This window comes from Equus asinus, chromosome 12, assembly GCF_041296235.1.
Source record: "Equus asinus isolate D_3611 breed Donkey chromosome 12, EquAss-T2T_v2, whole genome shotgun sequence".
Taxonomy (NCBI): Eukaryota; Metazoa; Chordata; class Mammalia; order Perissodactyla; family Equidae; genus Equus; species Equus asinus.
In genome coordinates this window covers 35850913-35869829 of record NC_091801.1, presented here as the reverse complement: position 1 = coordinate 35869829, position 18917 = coordinate 35850913, and the positions used below count along the sequence as shown (strand labels likewise).

Sequence of the window (18917 nt, the reverse complement as noted above, 5' to 3'; positions counted from 1 at the left end):
CTCCAGACAGGAGTGACACCCAGTCACCTGAGGGAATTGAAGATTTTTTTATCTTGAAGATCTTGGAAAGAGATTTCAAAACTCTGGAAACATTGTTACACATTTTAAATCATTCTTCTGATTTTTACATTTGTTTTAAATCACATTCACTATCATTTAAGTCTCTGTCTCTTAGTCAGTAGATGTTGAGCAGCTGCTACATGCAAGACACAATATTAGGTGCTAAAAAGTATACAAATTAAAGTTTCAGCCTTAAAGACCATGCAAGCCACTTTTGGAGACTGAATAGGCTTAAATATCACTAAGGACTGTGGACTTTATTCTGTATATTGGAGCTATCAAGGATATCTTAGTGTAGACTTGACACTATGCAAGTGGTATTTTAAGTAGATTTAATCTGTAGTTCTTGGAAGAAAGATTTCATTTATCACTCACTCAGGAAATATGTGTTCAGACCCTATTTTATTTCTACATACATGGAATAGATAAATAGAAAACACAATTTCTTCTCCATTTAGAAGATTTTAAACTCGTGAATACATAAATAATTATTGTATAAGGCAGTGAGTGCCATGCACATGATATACACAGAGGAGGGACTGCATTTTTTTCTGTTTGCACTTAACTCGTGAGGACAGGTTCCCTGAAGAAAGTGGAGATAAAGCTGATTTTGGAGGATAGGCAATATTTCTAAGGAATGTTATTTCTGGACTCTGCCATTGCTTTATGAAGATCATTCTACCTAGAAAAACATTTTCATTCAAACTCCAAATGCCCAGGTGCTCAGAGAAGTGAGGATGTATGATAGAAAAGTGCTGGAAATTAGTAATCTAAGTTGTAATCATTGCTTTGCCATTACTAGACTCTCTGTGAGACCTTTGAACAATTAACTAACTTCCTTGGACTTTTACTTTCTTATTTTCAAAATGAGCAACCAAGACTTAATGATTTTCAAGGCATTTTCTAGCTCTATTGAAGATCTCTATGCAGAGTAAGGGGCTAAGAGCACAAATCTGATGCTCAACTGCCTTCTGTCCTGGATCGACCATTTCCCATCTCTTTGTTTAGGCTCATTACTCTGTCTCTGTTTATTCATCTGTAAAATGGAGATCCTAATAATACACTCCCTCATTGGATTGATAGGAGGATGAAAAGTGTGCTTAGAGCAGTGTTTGGCATAGAAAAAGTGCTCAGTAAATATTAGCAATTTTTAGAGTGAATTCATGGAAGATGGCAGAGCAGGAAGCTCCAGGAATCTATACCTCCACTGAAACAACAACTGAACTCAAAGAGCTATCTGAGGCAACTGTTTTGGAACTCTGGGTCTAATAGAACACTTTCAGCATCCACAGGAGAACATGATGAAGACACTGGTAAATCTCAGTAAATTTTGGTCAAACTCAGCTATCATACTGTAGCAGCTACTATCCCCTACCTCCCAAACCTGTGACAGGCAGAAATCAGGTGGTAAGCATCCCCAGGGCAGCTTGCAGGAACCACAGTGGGCAATGAGGATTTTGTCCTCCAAAAAGAAGGGTTGTGGGTTTTGTTGCTTATTGCTGCTTTTGATCATTGAGGGCCTGACAGAGAGGTCAGCCATTGTTTCATCCCCTATAAGCTGAATGGCTTTCCAACCACGAGAGGATTTAACAGACAGGACCTATTTCCACTCTGCCTGCTCTTGGGAGTTAGACATTTAAAGAAACCTTTGTTAGGCCAGTGGCCAACTGCAGAGACAAAGGAAGAAAAACTTCAGTTTCTCACATACCACAAGGAATATACACTTTGCAAAAATAGTTTGGCAGAGTCACAAAGGACAGCTCCAGCCCCCAAGAAGTAAAAATCATTCCTGAGCAGTGGGAAAATTAGATATCCAGAGTTACTACAGCATAATACTCACAATATCCAGTTCTCAATTTAAAAAACTGAAAAATATACCAAGAGACAGGCAAGTCTAACCCATTCACAGGAAATAAGAATTTGATGGAAACCATCCCTAAGGAAACATACACATTGGAATTATTAGTTGAACTCATTAAGTCAACTGTATTAAATATGTTCAATGAGCTAAAGGTACTGTGAACAAAGAATTAAAAGGAATCAGGAAGAATGTCTGAACAAAATGAGAGCATCAATAATGAGACAGAAATTTTAAAATGGAACCAAGCAGAAATTCTGGAGCTGAAAAGTACAAAACTGAAATGAAAAACTCACTAGAGAAATTAAACAGCAGATTTGAGATGGCAGGACAAAAGACTAGCAAAATTGAAGGTAAGACATTTGAACTTATCCAGTCTGAGGAACAGAAAGAAAAAAGAATGAAGAAAAATGAACAGAGCCTAAGGGACCTGTGGGACACCATCAAGTATAACAACATATACATTATACGAATTCAGAAGAGTGAAAGAAAGGGCAGAAAAAAAATATTTGAAGAAGTAATGACCCCAAACTTCCCAAATCTGAAGAAAGACATGAATACATACAACCAAGAGCTCAGTGAACTCCAAGCAGGATAAACACAAAGAGATCCACACTGAGACACATTATAGTCAAATTGTTAAAATCCAAAGACAAAGAAAGACTTTTAAAAGCAGCAAGAGAGAAGTGATTTATCATGTATAAGAGGTCCTCAATAAGATCGAGAGCTGATTTCTCATCAGAAATCATGGGGTCAAAAAGCAGTGGGATGACATATTTAAAGTCTCGAAAGAAAAAACCGTCAACCAAGATTGTATATCCGGCAAAATTATCTTTTAAGAATGAAGGAGAAATTGAGACATTTTCAGATAAACAAAAGCTGAAGGAGTTCATTACCAGTAGACTTTCCCTATGAGAAATGCTAAGGGGACTCCTTCAGGCTAAAATAAAAGCATACTAAACAGCAACTTGAAATCATAAGAAAAGTGAAGAACGCTGGTAAAGGTAACTACATAGGTAAATGTAAAAGCCATTGTTGTTATGTTTTGGAAATTTTTTGCATTTTCTCTCTTTTTCCTATTTAATAGGCAAATTCTTACACCAATAATTATAAATCTTTGTTAATTGGCATATAATTTATAAAGAAGGAATCTGTGATAATAAAAATTATAAAGAGGAAGAGATGGAGATTTACAGGAGCAGAGTGTTTGTATAATATTGAAACTAAGTTATTCACACTAGGTTGTTATAGGTTTAAGATGTCAACTATAATCCCCGGGATAACCACTAAGAAAATAAAAATACACAGGAAAGGAAGGAAGGAGAGAATTAAAATGGTACACCACAAAAAAATCAACTAAATATTTAAAAAGTTGTAGTGGAGGAATTGAAGAACAAAACACGTATACAACATAAGGAAAATAATAGATAAATGCCAGAAGCAAATCCCTCTTTGTCAGTAATCACATTAACTGTATCTGGGTGAAACTCAACTGTTAAAAGGTAGAGATTGGCAGATTGAATTAAAAAAAAATAAAACAGGATCCATCTATACACTATCTACAAGAGATTCATTTTAGGTATAAGGACACAAAGGAAATGAAAGTAACAGGATGGAGTAAGATATTCCATGCAAATAGTAACCAAAAGAGAGCTGGGGTGGCTATTTTATTGTCAGTCAACATCAACTTTAGATCAAAAAAGATTACAAAAGATAAGGAAGGACATTTTATTTTGGTAAAAGTTTCAATACATTAAGCAGAGATGACAATTATAAACATACGTGCACCTAACAAAATTGTTCATGGATTGGAAGACTTAATATTGTTAAGATGACAAAACTACTCATAGTGATTCAATGCAATCTGTATCAAAATCTCAATAGTGCTTTTTTTTTATTAAGATTTCTTCTTCTTCTTTAATTTTTTTTTTAGGAAGATTAGCTCTAAGCTAACATCTGCTGCCAATCCTCCTCTTTTTGCTGAGGAAGACTGCCCCTGAGCTAATATCTGTGCCTATCTTCCTCTACGTTATATGTGGGATGCCTGCCACAGCATAACTTGACAAGTGATGCATAGGTCTGTACCCGGGATCCAAACCCTGGGCCACTGAAGCAGAATGTGCAAACTTAACCGCTGCACCACTGGGCCAGCCCCGCAATGTGTTTTTTACAGAAATAGAAAGTCTCATCCTAAAATTCATATGGACTCTCAAGGAACCCTGAATAGCCAAAATAATCTTGAAAAAGAAGAATAAATCTGGGGTACTCTCACTTCCTGATTTCAAAACTTACTGCAAAGCTACAGTAATCAAAACAGTGTGATACTGGCATAAAGATAGACATATAGACCAATGCAATAGAATATAAACCCCAGAATAAACCCTTACATATAAGATCAAATTGACTTTTGACAAAGACACCAAAACCATAAATATGGAAAGTTTAGTCTTTTCAACAAATGATGCTGGGAAAACTGGATATCCACATGCAAAAGAATGAAGTTGGACCCATACCTTACACAGTATATAAAAATTAGCTCAAAATGGATTGAAGAACTAAACATAAAAGCTAAAAGTATAAAACTTTTGGTAGAAAATGGGAAAGTCTTCATGACATTGGATTTTGGCAACAATTTCTTGCATATGACACCAAAAGCACAGGCAATAAAAAAGAATATAGATGAATTGGACTTCATAAAAATTGAAACTTTTGTGCATCAAAGGATACTCTCAAGAGAAAGAAAAGACAGCCCACAGGATGGAGGAAAATATTTACTAATCATGTATCTGCTAAGGGATTAATATCTAAAGTATATAAAGAACTCCTAAAACTTAACGACAGCAACAACAAACCCAGTTCAAAAATGGACTAAGAATTTGAGTAGACGTTTCTCCAAAGAAGATATCAAATGACCATTAAGTACATGAAAAGATGCTCAATATCACTAATCATTAAGGAAATGCAAAGCAAAACCGCAATGAGATACTACTTCATTCCCTTTAGGATAGTTTTGATCAAAGAAATGGAAAATAACATAGTGGTTAGGATGTTGAGAAATTAGAGTTTTTGTGCATTGTTGGTAGGATTATAACATGGTGCAGCTGCTATGCAAAACATTTTGACAGTTCCTCAAAAAGCTAATCATAAAATTACCATATGATCCGGCAGTTTCTCTTCTAGTTATATATTCAAAGGAATTGGAAGCAGGGACTCAAACAGATTCACGTCCATCAATGTTCATAGCAGCATTATTCGCAATAGCAAAAAGATGGAAAAACCCAAGTGGCTATCAACAGATAAAGGGATTAATAAAAGTAGTATATATACACCATGGAATATTATTCAGCCATAAGAGAATGAAGTTCTGATACATGCTACAAAATGGATGAACCTTGAAAATACTACACTAAGTGAAATAAGTCAGAAACGAAAGGACAAATATTGTATGACTTCATGTATATGAGATACCAGAATAAGCAAATTCGCAGAGACAGATTAGAGGTTAACAGTGGTTAGGAGTAAGGCTAATGGGGAGTTATTGCTTAATGGTTACAGAGTTTCTGTTTGGGCTGATGAAAAATTTGGAAATAGTAGTGCTAGTTGCACAATATTGTGAATATGATTAATGCCAAAAAATTGTACACTTAAAAATGGTTAAAATGGCAAGTTTTATGTTGTATATATTTACAGTTTTAAAAATTAATATATCCTAGAAAGCATTGAATTTTACAGTTTAAATGAGTGAATTGTATGTGTGAGTTACATCTCAGTAAAGCTGGTTTTAACAATTTATCTATTGTTAATGTTGCAGATACTATTACTACTAAAAATAGCAAATTTCAAACTGTTTTAAAATTTGGGTTCTAATCATTTCCTGGTCCTGTCAGCTGAAAATGCTCTCTTCTTCAATTTGTATATGTTTATTTGTATATCACTTAACTAATTAGTTTCTACCAGGTATGATGTTTAATTCCAGTAGAGACAGTATGAGAATATGATAGCATGATCATCTCGAAAGATGCAGAAAAAGGATTTGACAAAATCCAACACCTTAGACAAATGCTTTAGTGATTCGATATTTTGATTTCACAAGGAAAAATCTGTGATCAGTTGATTTTTGACAAGAGTGCTAACATCTTTCAATGGGGAAAGAATCTTTTCAACAATTGGTCCTGGTAGTACTGGATATCTACACGCAAAATAATTATGTTGGACTTTTACCTGATACTGTATACAGGAAGTAGCTCAAAAAGAATGAAAGACCTAAGTGTAAGAGTTAAAGTATAAAACTCTTAGAAGAAAACATAGGAGTAAATCTTTATAACCTTGGATTTGGTGATAGATTCTTAGATTATGACACTAAAAGCATGAGTAACAAAAAGGGGGAAAAAAGGATAAGTTGCACATTATCAAACTTAAGATCTTTTGTGTTTCAAAAGACACTATCAATAAAGTGAAAAGTACCTTATGCTAAATGAAATAAGCCAGGCATAGAAAGACAAATACTGTATGATTTCACTTATACGTGGAATCTAAAAACATTGAACTGACTAAAACAGAGAGTATAAGAGTGGTTACCATGGGTTTGTGTGTTGGGGAAATGGGGAGGTGGTCAAAGGGTACAAACTTTCAGTTATAAGATGAATAAGTTCTAGAGACCTAGCGTATAGCGTGGTAACTACAGTTAATGATACTGTGTTGTATACTTGAAATTTGCTGAAAGAGTAGATCTTGTGTTCTCACCACAAAGAGAAAAAAAAGGTAATTATTTGAGTTGGTGAGTCTGTTAATTAGCTTGGTTGTGGTGACCATTTCACAGTGTATACGTATATCAAAACATTACCTTGAATACCTTAAATATATGCAATTTTTACTTGTCAATTATACCTCAGTAAAGCTGGGGAAAATAAGAAAGTAAACCCACAGAACAGAAGGAAATATTTGCAGACCATATATCCAATGAGTACTTGTATATAGAACATATGAAGAACTCTTACAACTCAATAATCCAAAGACAGCCCAATTTTTAAAATAGGCAGAGAATCTGAATATACATTTCTCCAAAGAAGACATACAAGTGCCAATAAGAATAATGATTAAGGAATGAGTTTTCATGTCAGACTACCTCTATTCAAATCTTGGTCTGCCACATATTAGCTCTGTACTCTTAGGCAATTACTACACTTCTCTGTGCCTCAGAGGGTCTTCTATGAAGTATAAGAGAGTTAATGAGTTGTTTAGGAGTCCGAGGCCTTGGTTCCCATCCTGGCCTTTTCACTCATTTGCTATGCAGGTAACATAGTCTTCACCTCTAAAATGGAGATAAATCTGTATATCCTACTTAATTCCCAGGGTGGTTGCAAGAATGAGACGACATAACTTAAGGAAAAGTAATTTATAAAATGCTCACTTAATTGATGTATAAAATACAAACATCATAATAATAAACATAATTATTAAACATTATTGTATGAACATAGTAACAATACATGTTATTATACTTTCCCTCTCCTAACAGACTAAACTTTTTATCCAGTTAATCCTATTCTTATTTGTGTCCGTTGGTGTATTAAGTAATTTCTTGTATATTACAAGTACTCAGTAAATGTAATAGAGAGGAATTTAATTGAAATAGTATGAAATTTGAAATAATATAAAATACTTGGATATCATTTTGTTTTCCTGAGAGGATGCTACAGACTATTTAGAATCTAATATCAATAACCTATTGGGTGTATTTTGACAAAGATAACTTAGATAATCTTAGCACTGTATTGATGTATTGATAGGTCATCAGAATGACAGTTTACAACCTTAATATACGTATATCTTTAACCATAAATGTTAGGAGACCAAGAATTCAGTTGATAGATACTATCAGTAATACTTGTAAACGAAGATGTAAACACTTGTACAATTGATTCGTAAATTGTTTCCTTTGGAGATCTGCTTTGCAAATGAGAAATGTTTTAAAGACAAGAATGAAATATTAAAAAGGCTTCCATTCGGACAGGTCTGTTTCCCTCTCACACTTTCACACACATTGATTCAGTGTCTCTGATGGAGCCAGAACTTTGTTGTTGCCAGCTCTGAGAAAGCCCACTAAATAGAGTCCAGAAAGAAAAGAGCATTAAATGATAGCGTGTGGACAGAAGAAAATGACTCCATTGTTGATGTAAACATATTCTTTATGTGCTTGTCTTTATATTAACAAACAAAAGCATTCTGTATTTGTTAAGTAGAAAGTCATTTATATTAATTATTCAGTTAATAGGTAACACATTAGCCTAAAGTATAAAATGACTTGAGGTTCTATTTAAAATAAATGTCTAAATTATAAAGTGAAGTTGCTACACAATGAGCTTTTGAGAACAAAGTCCACTTGCTGCTTGTCCTGATTGGCCTCTAGAGGGCTCAGCACAGCACTAGGCAAGCTCACACCTAGGGAGAGTTGGAAGTTGGGTGGGTGCAACAGACCGATGTTTGTAGCTAAAAGTTTTTGTTTCAAGTTGATATTACTAAACTTCAGGGATGAAGAATTGAAAGTATAATGACGTACTGACTCCTCTGTGGTCACACTTCACCTTCAGGTAGGGCACCCTCGGGAATCCTCTGTGATAAGCTGGGAGTGTCAGAGAATGTTGAGGGGTCTGTCATGAGGATGGTGGCTGCCCAGCAGCCTTCAGGCCCTGCCAAACACTCCCCTACTTTGCATTTGTAGGAGGCCACATGACGTCTGAGACCAGAGCCAGGCAGCTCTCAGGAGGACACATTATCAGAGGGATCAAGTCTGGAGGAAGGTTAACAGGAACAAGTGAGAGGAGAAGCAAAGCCCTGAGGTTTCATCCCTTCCCCAGATTAATCCTCACCATGACTGTAACCTTCAAATAGTTTCAGAGTCTCAGAGAAAGTCTTCCTTTTCCGGAGCACAGTCTGACTTTCTTAGGGTCAAAAATTGTATACATGTTTCTGACTCTAGTTAGTGTAGTGTCTCCCATGGGTTGTTGAAACTCCCCTTGGAGTATTATCTTTGTCTTCACATAGGATAACCCTGCTCTGGCTGTGCTGTGTTCTGGTTCCTATGTGACAGTCTGAGGTTTTTGCCGTGTTTTTTTGCCCTCATTTCTTTGTGAAAATAAGCTGTGCCGTTCAAGAGAAGTTATGCTTCCTCTGTAAAATACAGTTTTGATCCCAGAACATTCTTGTGCCTTTTATAAGTTAAATCAGTGTCCTTTAACCATTCTTGCACATTTATCTAGTTTAACTGAGATTTGTTCTGTTTGAAGCTAGACTGAGCTAAGTTTTTGCCAGTTTGTGGTAATAGTTAAACCCAGGGTCTGTGCTTTTTGAGGACAATATTTCTTAATCTTATTTTACAGATTCTTTTATTTTGGTAGTGTCAGCTTCAGCTGTTTTGTGATCATTGTCTTCCCAAATTCCTTTTATTGCCATTCAGTGTGAATCCTTTTGTTCTGAACTTCATAAATTTTCAACTGAAATTTCAATTTGGGACATTTTCTAGATTCTAGAAAAACGTTTTACAATCTATCTGACTTGTTCTTCCCCTTTTCTATTCTAAGTACACTATTCAAATACTATAGTCTGTTCTTCATATTTTATGCCATCTCAATTTTATTCCTTCTTGTGAAATCAAAAGATCGAACCATTAAAACATTTTTTACATGTGAACATTGGGACAATCCCTTCTGTTGAGATTGACCTTTGTTATGTGGTGACCATTACTATAATTCCTTTTTATACCTTTACATTATGCTATTATCTTTCTGCCTTTGTTGATTTTTAGTGATCTGAATCTATTTGCAGATTATTAAATTATTCATATGAATACTAAATTACTATGATGTTTCTTGAAGTGGGGTTTTGAATCAACTTTTCATCTCAATTAGAACAACTAGACAACAAGACAAACAGAACTGCCTAGCTATTTAACTGATAAGATTCTTCAGCCTATCCTGAGCCCTTTTATTCTTCCTAGAGCTCTAGGAAAAATGAAGTAAAAGCTGAGTCATTTACTCTGACTGCTTGCTTTTCTTGAGTATTGTCACTTCATCTTTTTGTTTCTAAGTTTCCGTTTTCTTTGAGGCTAGTCCCCACAGTTGAGGTTTGTGGTTATTGATGTCCTAGAATTGAAGTAGGCTTTGTTATGTGTGTATTTGGAATTTTATATATTTCTGATTGAAAACAATACACAAAAGATTTCTCAATTTCGATAGTTTAAAAAGGGTCAATTTTTTTGTTTAAATAATATTAAGTTGCATTTAAATAATAGTTTAAATGGTTTGTTATTAGAAAAATACTATTTTGAAAATGTTCTAGAGTAGACTAGTATTTTAAATCCAAGGTTTCTGAAGAATAATAAACACCATTTATATAAAGCAGTTTAATTTCTCAAATACTGTCATATTCATTATTGCCTTAAAATGCACTGACGTAATTGTTGTTATGCCCATATTCAAGACAAAATAGATTCTGTTAGTTTAGGTGATATAATCAGGAGCATATGGCTTATAAGTTACAAACCTAGAACTTGAACCCAAATCTCTGGACTTCATATTTTGTGCTCTACCCACTCTACTACCTTGCCACTCTGAATAGAGAGTTTGCACCTAGAAGAAAATGTGGAATGGTGTATTGGATGTTTCTAAAAAAGTGTATTTCACTTGTTGGCATTATGGATGAGATGTGAAGGAGACTTTGTTAACACAGTCATGTGAAGAAAAATGTTCATCAAATTGTAATTTTGTCTGCAGCAATTGATCTGTGGGCCCAGAGATGTAAGGTGTAATTTTTGTCTCTTTCTTCTGCTGCATGGAGTGAAAGCTTTATTGTTAATTGGGAGGTGAGTAAGCCAAGCCAGTCATGTCAACAAGTTAAAGCATTAAAATTCTATAGCTGTAATGATTGCGGAGATGGACCAGATATGATGGAACACAAGGAAGAAGTGCTAGTTTCTTACAAGTACTGGCAAAGCCAGAAGGGTCCATAGAACAGCTTCCTATCATTTATGCTAAGTACTGAGGAGGTTGTTTTGTCAGCTGAAAAGCAGGTGTTTTATTAGCTGAAAAGGGTAAACTTGGGATTCTAGGCACTTGAGTAAAGCTAGAAAGGTTAAATGGTCATGTCTGCTTTTCTGGAGTAGTAATCTCAAAGTATGGTCATGGGGCCAGAAGCATCAGCATTACATTGCAACTTGTTAAACACGCAAATTAAGGGCCCCACCTCAGACCTAGAAGCAGAAACTCTGGGAGTGGTGCGCAACAATCTGTGTTTTAACAAGCCTATGATTCTGATTCATGCTAAAGTTGAAAACTTCTGTTCTAGAGTCACACTAGGAGATAAAGACTGTAAGATAAAGATGTAAGATTGGCTGGGGAAAGTAGTGCTGCCAAGAATGCAAATACATGTAGGTTTATATTCAGGAGATGCCTTATAACTCAGGGTTGGAATGATCTTTAAAGAGAGAGAGAGACCAGTCATAACTGACACTAAGGTATCCACTTCTCTGTCAGTACTACACTGTGCACTTCAGTTGTTAATGCAGATATTTGGATCTTGTTATAAAGATTTCTACTTCTGATTTTCAAAAAACATAATTGAATAGAACAGTTATAATTCTTTACTCAGAAACCCTACCTCCACGGAGCCCAACCACATAACATTGTGCTACATTGACCTAGTGGAACATGCTTTAATGAAGAGATGATAAATCAGCCTTTTGAGTGCTAGACTCACAAACCAAATTCTGTAGAGGTGGTACTGTCATAGCACAAACTTAAAATTAGAGAGAGAGAAAGAATAGATAAAATTGTGATGTTAAGGAGGAGAAGGTATCAGGAAAATGTTGAATCTTAGCTAGTTGGGTCAGTTTGGGCATATGTAACAGTTACTCATAGGAAGTGATTGTTACTTAGTCCAAGTAATGAGGCAATTTATTATTAAAAGATTGACTTAAGTGTTTATTTGTATGTATTAAAGAATATATTTTTATTGTGGAAGAAAAGACAAAATAATACAAAGAAGAAAATAAAAAGTTACCTGTATATCATCTTTTCGTCTAGGGATAAATTGCTTAATTTTTTGGTGCAGATCATCCAAGCACTTTCTCTTTGTAAGAATATTATATTAGTAATATGTTGCAATCCTACTATCTTGGGCTTTGCGTAGTCCTGAGTCTGTTTTTCTAATTCAACAACATAATAAGAGCTCCATCCAAAATGTCATTAAATATATTTTAGGATTAGAATTTATAATGCTATCATTTATATAGGTATTTCAGGATTTGTTTTTCTACTTTTTGTTAGAGATTTAGATTCTTTGCTATATTTCACTATTATAAGTGAGGGTGATTTATGTATATATATTTTGTGTGTGTGAAGAAGACTGGCCCTGAGCTAACATCTGTGCCAATCTTTCTCTATTTTATGTGGGATGCTACCACAGCATGGCTTGACTAGCAGTGCTAAGTCCACACCCGGGATCCTAGCCTGCAAACCCCAGACCGCCAAAGTGGAGAGCGTGAACTTAACCACTATGCCACCAGGCCAGCCCCTAGAATGTGATTAATGTTTTTGTACATAAATGTTTTTCTCTACATCTCTGATTATTTCATTAGTATACATTCTTAACATTGACTTTGTGGAGTAAAAGTGTATGAACATGAGGGCTGCCCAGTGGCACAGTGGTTAAGTTCACGCACTCTGCTTTGGCGTCCCAGGGTTCGCCAGTTCAGATCCCAAGCGCAGGCCTACACACAGCTTAGCAAGCCATGCTGTGGCAGGCGTCCCACATATGAAATAGAGGAAGACGGGCATAGATGTTAGCTCAGGGCCAATCTTCCTCAGCAAAAAGAGGAGGAAAAAAAAAGCATATGAACATTTTTAAGGCCTTTAATTACCCACTTGTGTATAGAAATGGATCTACTACCATGAACCCAGAGAAAACTAAATTTTTCTAAGATATCCTATCTTGCATTGGAAAAATTAAGTTAACCTCTAGAGATTTTAGAAATAGCCAGTGTCTAGTAATATTAGCTACTATTTTAAGTAAATAGCTAGTTTATGTGCCAAGTATTGTATGTACATGTCTCCATATGTGGCTTGAATATAAGTGTATATGTACCTAATCTCACAGTAACACCATTAGGTAGATACGATCCGCATTTTACATATGAAAAAGTTAAAGTTCGGAAAATAGAAGTAATTTGATCAAGATAAAATACGCAGTAAGTGGCAGAGCTAGAATTTAAACCCAAGTCAGTCTGACTTCAGACATGCTTTTCCTCCTGCTTTGTTCTCTTTCTTTGTATTTTCTGTTAAGTTCTGGCAGAACTTTTGTTACTGAATAAAAGTATTGGATTTATACCTTGAAAATAGAACTTATAATCACTGCCAGAAATTTTGGTTCTTTCTTTAAACTGCCATTTCCAGTGACCCTGTGCCTCAAAAAAGAAATGATCAGATCAGAGACTTATGTTTGTTTAGAGAATTAGACTTCTGGTTTATAGAGGAAGTTTATTCTTATATCTTATACCCTTCTATGAATTCATCTTTAATGTATTTACTATACTATTCACTTTCAAACAGAAATAAACTGTTTCTAAATGTCGTATTTATTTGGTTAAAAAGGGACTTAGACAAAACGTACGCTGGGAATTTAAAAATAACATAATTATAAATGTCAGTGTTCTACTTAAGTGTTTTTATCAGTCTCTTAGATATATGTGGGTCTGGTCTGGGTAGGAAGGTAGAAGATATGCTTCTGAACACAGGAGACAAATCTTGTCAAATGTGAAATTGAAAATAAAGGAAATATAAGCTTTAAACTTATTATTTCTGAAATTGCCTTAATTCTTCAGTTGAGATATTTCCCAAGACTTGTGTTTTTACATTTTTCTTAGAGTAAATCTGATTTTTAATGAGAAGGAGTGCCCATTCACTGTTTAAATGACTGAGAAAGTGGGCAGGATATTTTGCTATTTTTAAAAATTCTTAACAAACACCATTAACATAGTCTTGTCACTAACTTGGATTTCACTCTGGTGTACTGATGCAAGTGTCCAAAATAGGGAACAGGGATGGTGTTAAAGCTTCCAGAGTTAGCCCTAGAAGTCACTGGAGCATAATAGCCCCTTTCAAATCCAATGAGTCAATCAACTCATCAATCAAAAACCATTTACTAAGTAACTAGAATGTGGTTTATTGTCTGTCTTGAAGATTGAAATTCTCAGATAGCCCCATGGAACTTTCTGCATGATGGAAATGTTCCATATCTGTACTGTTCAGTATGGTAGTCACTAGCCACCACAATACAGGAAATGTGGTTCATGTAACTCAGAAATTGCATTTTTGAATTTATTTTATTTTATTTAAATTTGATTAGCCACAAGGGCTAGTGGCTACCTTTTAAGCACAGGTATAGAAGGTGGCTCTAAATGTTCTATTATCACCAGGGACCTTTGTGTAATTAAAGTCCCTCCATTGCAGCTTGTCAAACTGCCTAACACTTGATAGCTATGGACAGATGAAGAAGCATAATCTCCTATAGCCCCACACAAATTTCATGCTTTCTTGTTACCCTCATCTAGTCCTGTAGGCCAGCCAACCACCTCTTGTCAGTTTGCGTCACTTCCCCTTCTCATGCATTGGTTTCTCTGGGAATAATGGCAGGACCTCTCTTGCCAATATCCAATGGTGAGTCCCCTCCTCCCTCCAAGGAGGTAGCCTGGTATCTTGGAAAAAGAACAGACTGGCTTTAAAGCCAGTTAGTTTGTATTTCAGCCCTGTCGGTGGACCAGTGGTGTGGAAATGGTTGTTATTTAACTTCCTCTGAAGACTGGGATAGTCATATTTATCCTGTGGAGTTGTTGTGAAGAGGACTAAATAAGAGTGCAGGCCTGTGCAGTAAAACCCAGTAGAATCTAACCAATAAGTATCAATAGCAAAGAAGGCTTTATGTAAATAAGCATATGAGTGGGTAATGGAAAGTAATGTTTGCTGCTAAGTCTTATTAATCTTTAGGAGAAAAAAGAAAATTGGCCTTGGGGAAATAAGACTAAATAACCCGAGTTTTTGCTAAACAATAAACAGTAAGTAATTTGAAATGATGAAAGATATAACACTTAGAATAACAACAGCAGCAGCAGTACTGACCATCCTGGCCCACTGAGCACCTGCATCTGTGAAGCTATGTTAAGAACACTACATCAGTTCATTCATTTCATTCTCACAAGAAATCTGTGTAGAACTTATAGCTACTATTAATGCTCCCATTTTAGAAAAACTGAATCATAAATTAAATTTGTCCACATTCACACAGCTAGTAAGTGGCAAAGCTAGGATTTAAATCATGACGACTTAACTCCAAAATCCATTATCTTCTGTCCTGCCTCTCAAATCATCATGTGCTGTACATTAGAATCTCGTGCACCTGGACACTTCCCACTCAGAGCTTTTATTCTTTCAAGCCCTTGTTTTAAATTTATACCATTCCCAGATTCCTACTTTAAAGCACATGGGACTCAGTTGTATAAGGTATGATTTATCTGTTTAAAAGGCACCCTTATTTCTTTATATATATATATATATATATATATATATATCTGCTAAATAGGAATAAAATACTTTTTCATTAATTTAGCAAGCATTTATTTTGTCTTTGCACATGTCAGGTGCTTTTTGGCACTCAAAAAGATAAAAGAGGAACAGCTGATGTATTCTACTAGTTGAGGATTTAGTTGTAGAGACAGACGCAAACATGTCAGAACACTATCAGAGCACAGAGAACAGAGCAACTTTCTGAAGGAAGCTAGAAGAGGGGACATTCATTCAAAAAACATTTTTTGCTTTTGTTATTGTTGAACCAGCCAAATAAGACCTCTCACAGAGACAACATTTTAGAAGGGCCTTCATTAATATGGAGAAGTCCATCCTCTGTCTCCCCACAGAAACCCATGTTCCTTCTATTGCAGCACGATAATGTTTTACTGCACTTAGTTGTTTCCTGCTGTATGTCCATACGTGGACTGTATGCTCTCTCAACTAGTCCCGCACAATGGCCTGGCCTTGCTTGGTGGGAAGAAGGATGCGTACACTAGCCAGCTTTGGTCCTGGGACCGGTGGGGCTTAGATTGAAACTAAATTGTAGACTAAATTGGTTGATTCACCCCAAGCATGCCTTCAGTGAAAAGAAAAGTTAAATCTAGATTATGTTCTTGTGACAACTACAGTTCTTAGTCTAAGCTTCTTTAGCTAGCTAGCCATTACAAGAGAGAAGGAAAGCAAGGAGCCAAAAGAAGGAAGAAAAAAAAAGTTCTTCCTATTTGTCTTTGTTTTCTTTAGGTCTCTGCATTAATCCCATTAACCCATTAATCCTCTTTGCCACCCACCACAGATTTGCAAGCATTCTTCCTAGACAGTAAACAAGAAAATTGATCTTATTTTATGATTTGGAATAAATACTGTTAGTTTTATAAGGGAGTAGTGGTAATGTACATGTTCTTCACGATTGTCCCTATCAATGTATTCAGTGCAAAATATATTCTTAATTAGTTGCTAGACACAGAAAAAATTTGAAAAAGCATAACTAGTAGGAAAGTAAAAATCAACGTCTCTCACAAACCTCAGACTTCCTGAAAACAAGTTGCTAACAAGGTATTTCACCTGTTGACAGTATTGATAGCCATAGAACTGTCATCCTTTGACAATGATACAAAATGAAAAGATTCTTCACCTGGTTTTCTTTCTGTGGTCTCAGTCACATTAAAAAAAAAAAAGGCTATTGTTTCCATTGAACATACAGTGTTCTCTACTTTTTTAAAAAAAGATTTCCACAAGAAACCCTGATACTTGAACTCCACTGAAGACTGTTACATTCTAGTTTTTTGTGTATTCCATTGGTGTATGTAGCTCTCCCATATTTTAGCCATCTTTCCACCATGGCTGCCAACTTCTTAAGGATGCTTTAGGAGTTTACTAGAAAGTCAACACGTACTCTTCAGGTTCCTTAAACAGAAGAATCAGTGTGAGTCCAGCGTCATAATAATGTTCACTGGTATACGTGATTTATCAAGTGAGGTTTAACATCTTACCCTTGTTTCTATTTTTGGTTTGATCTTCAGAAAAACTAGTTAAACATGCTATAATATTAATCTCAATCCATACTTGCTGTTTAAACTTGCTCTTTGGTTGTTGCATAACATTTGTGGGAATAAGATAAATAGAGAAATGGTTATAAAGTCCACACCAATTAACATTGGACTGCAGTATAAAAAGAAATTGAGTGGTCATACTTCCTAGAGAAGTAACGCTGGTACCATAGATGTGGATGTTTAAAAGTTATAACTTCCTCTGCCTGCTAATAAAGGAAACTGAACATGTGAATTTTTTCTACAGAGACTCAGTGATGTGGTGGTGTGACATAGTTGCCCATCACACTGCATCTAAATTGTGGCTGTTGCCACCGGGCAGCCTGTTGAATGTTTCATGCATTCCCTTCCTTGTGCCTTCACACACCCTGAATCCCTCATCTAGCTACCCTTCCTGGGAAGCCTTCCCTAACCCCAGTGGGGTTACTCCCAGAGGGTCCTCCCTTAGTGTATTGTATCTCAGTAACACTCTTTTCCTTTGCGGTAAAACTATCCACTCAGCCTTCTTGTCTCTGACTGGATTCCCAGTCCCCTGGCCCAATGTTTAGTAAAAAGAAAGTAAAATGAACCAAATGAAACTAGATATAGGTCTTTCTCATCTTCACTAGCCTTGCAAACCTATTTTATGTAGGTATGTTATTAATTGAATTAATTTCCCAGATCACATGAGTAAAGTTATATCTGTGATTAAATTTCAGACTTCTTATATTATGCTTAATTGTACTTTTAAACCTCATTCAGATTCCCTAATTCAGAAATTATGATCTTTTAAATCTACTTAGATTAATGCTTACCTGTGTAGTTAATGTTTGGAAGATAAAGGAGACTTGTGAGTGTGTGAGAAATTTTAACAAAATTTCAAGTGTGTTTCCCTTAAATTAGAGAATCAATTATTTTTAAATCCTAGTACTGTTTATACAGAAACAAGAAATGTGCTAATCAAAAATTGGTTGTGTTTGCTCATAGATACAGAAAACAGATTGGTGGTTGCCAGAGGCAGGTGGTGAGTGGTGGGCAACATGGGTGAAGGGGTCAAAAGATACAAACTTCCAGTTATAAAATAAATAAGTCATGGGGATGTAATGTGACTATTTAGTTAATGGTGCTTGGACTATAGTTAATAAACTTAAGCGTGGTGACTATAGTTAATAATACTGTATTACATTTGAAAATTGCTAAGAGAGTAGATCTTAAAAGTTCTCATCACAAGAAAAAAATTTTTAACTATGTATGGTGACAAATGTTGACTAGACTTATTGTGGTGATCATTTCACAATGTACACAAATATTGAATTATGTTGTACACCTGAAACTAATATAATGTTATATGTCAATTACACATCAATTTAAAAAAATCAGTCGTGTCTGAGAAGATTTGCCAAACTTTTTCTTTCCTAAATACTATAATTTGTTACTTTATGTGTGATTTAAAGTAATGAGCTAAATTTCCTTACAAATCATTTATATTCTAGACTTAATTCAGTTTGATTAACATGAATCAGGAAGAATCTTACTAAATATGTATGTCCATATATTTTTGTTTTATGTATAATTAAATAAACAATTGTGTCATCATTAGTATAAATGATCTCTGAAAGTGACCCCCTTGTTTCCTGCAGAAGACGCGGGGGTGGATGAGCAGTCCACATGCTTTAGTGGCATGGCCTAGGTTCTCCTCTGTGTCAGAGTCCCACAGCTAGGCCAAAAGACCATTATTTCTACCTTGAATTTCCTTTCTTTTCAGCAAAGTTAACAACACTGACATACATATATAAGTGCTATTTTTGAAAATATAAAATTACTCAGCCACATTTCAGAAGAGTTAAAACATGTTTT

The 18917-nt window shown here is 35.3% G+C and overlaps 1 protein-coding gene across 22 annotated transcripts in view; it reads left to right on the top strand.

The window, feature by feature from the left end:
• The window catches only part of SPIDR (scaffold protein involved in DNA repair), a 470799-nt gene that overhangs the window by 306793 nt on the left and 145089 nt on the right, over positions 1-18917 (top strand). The gene's annotated exons all lie outside the window — the stretch shown is intronic.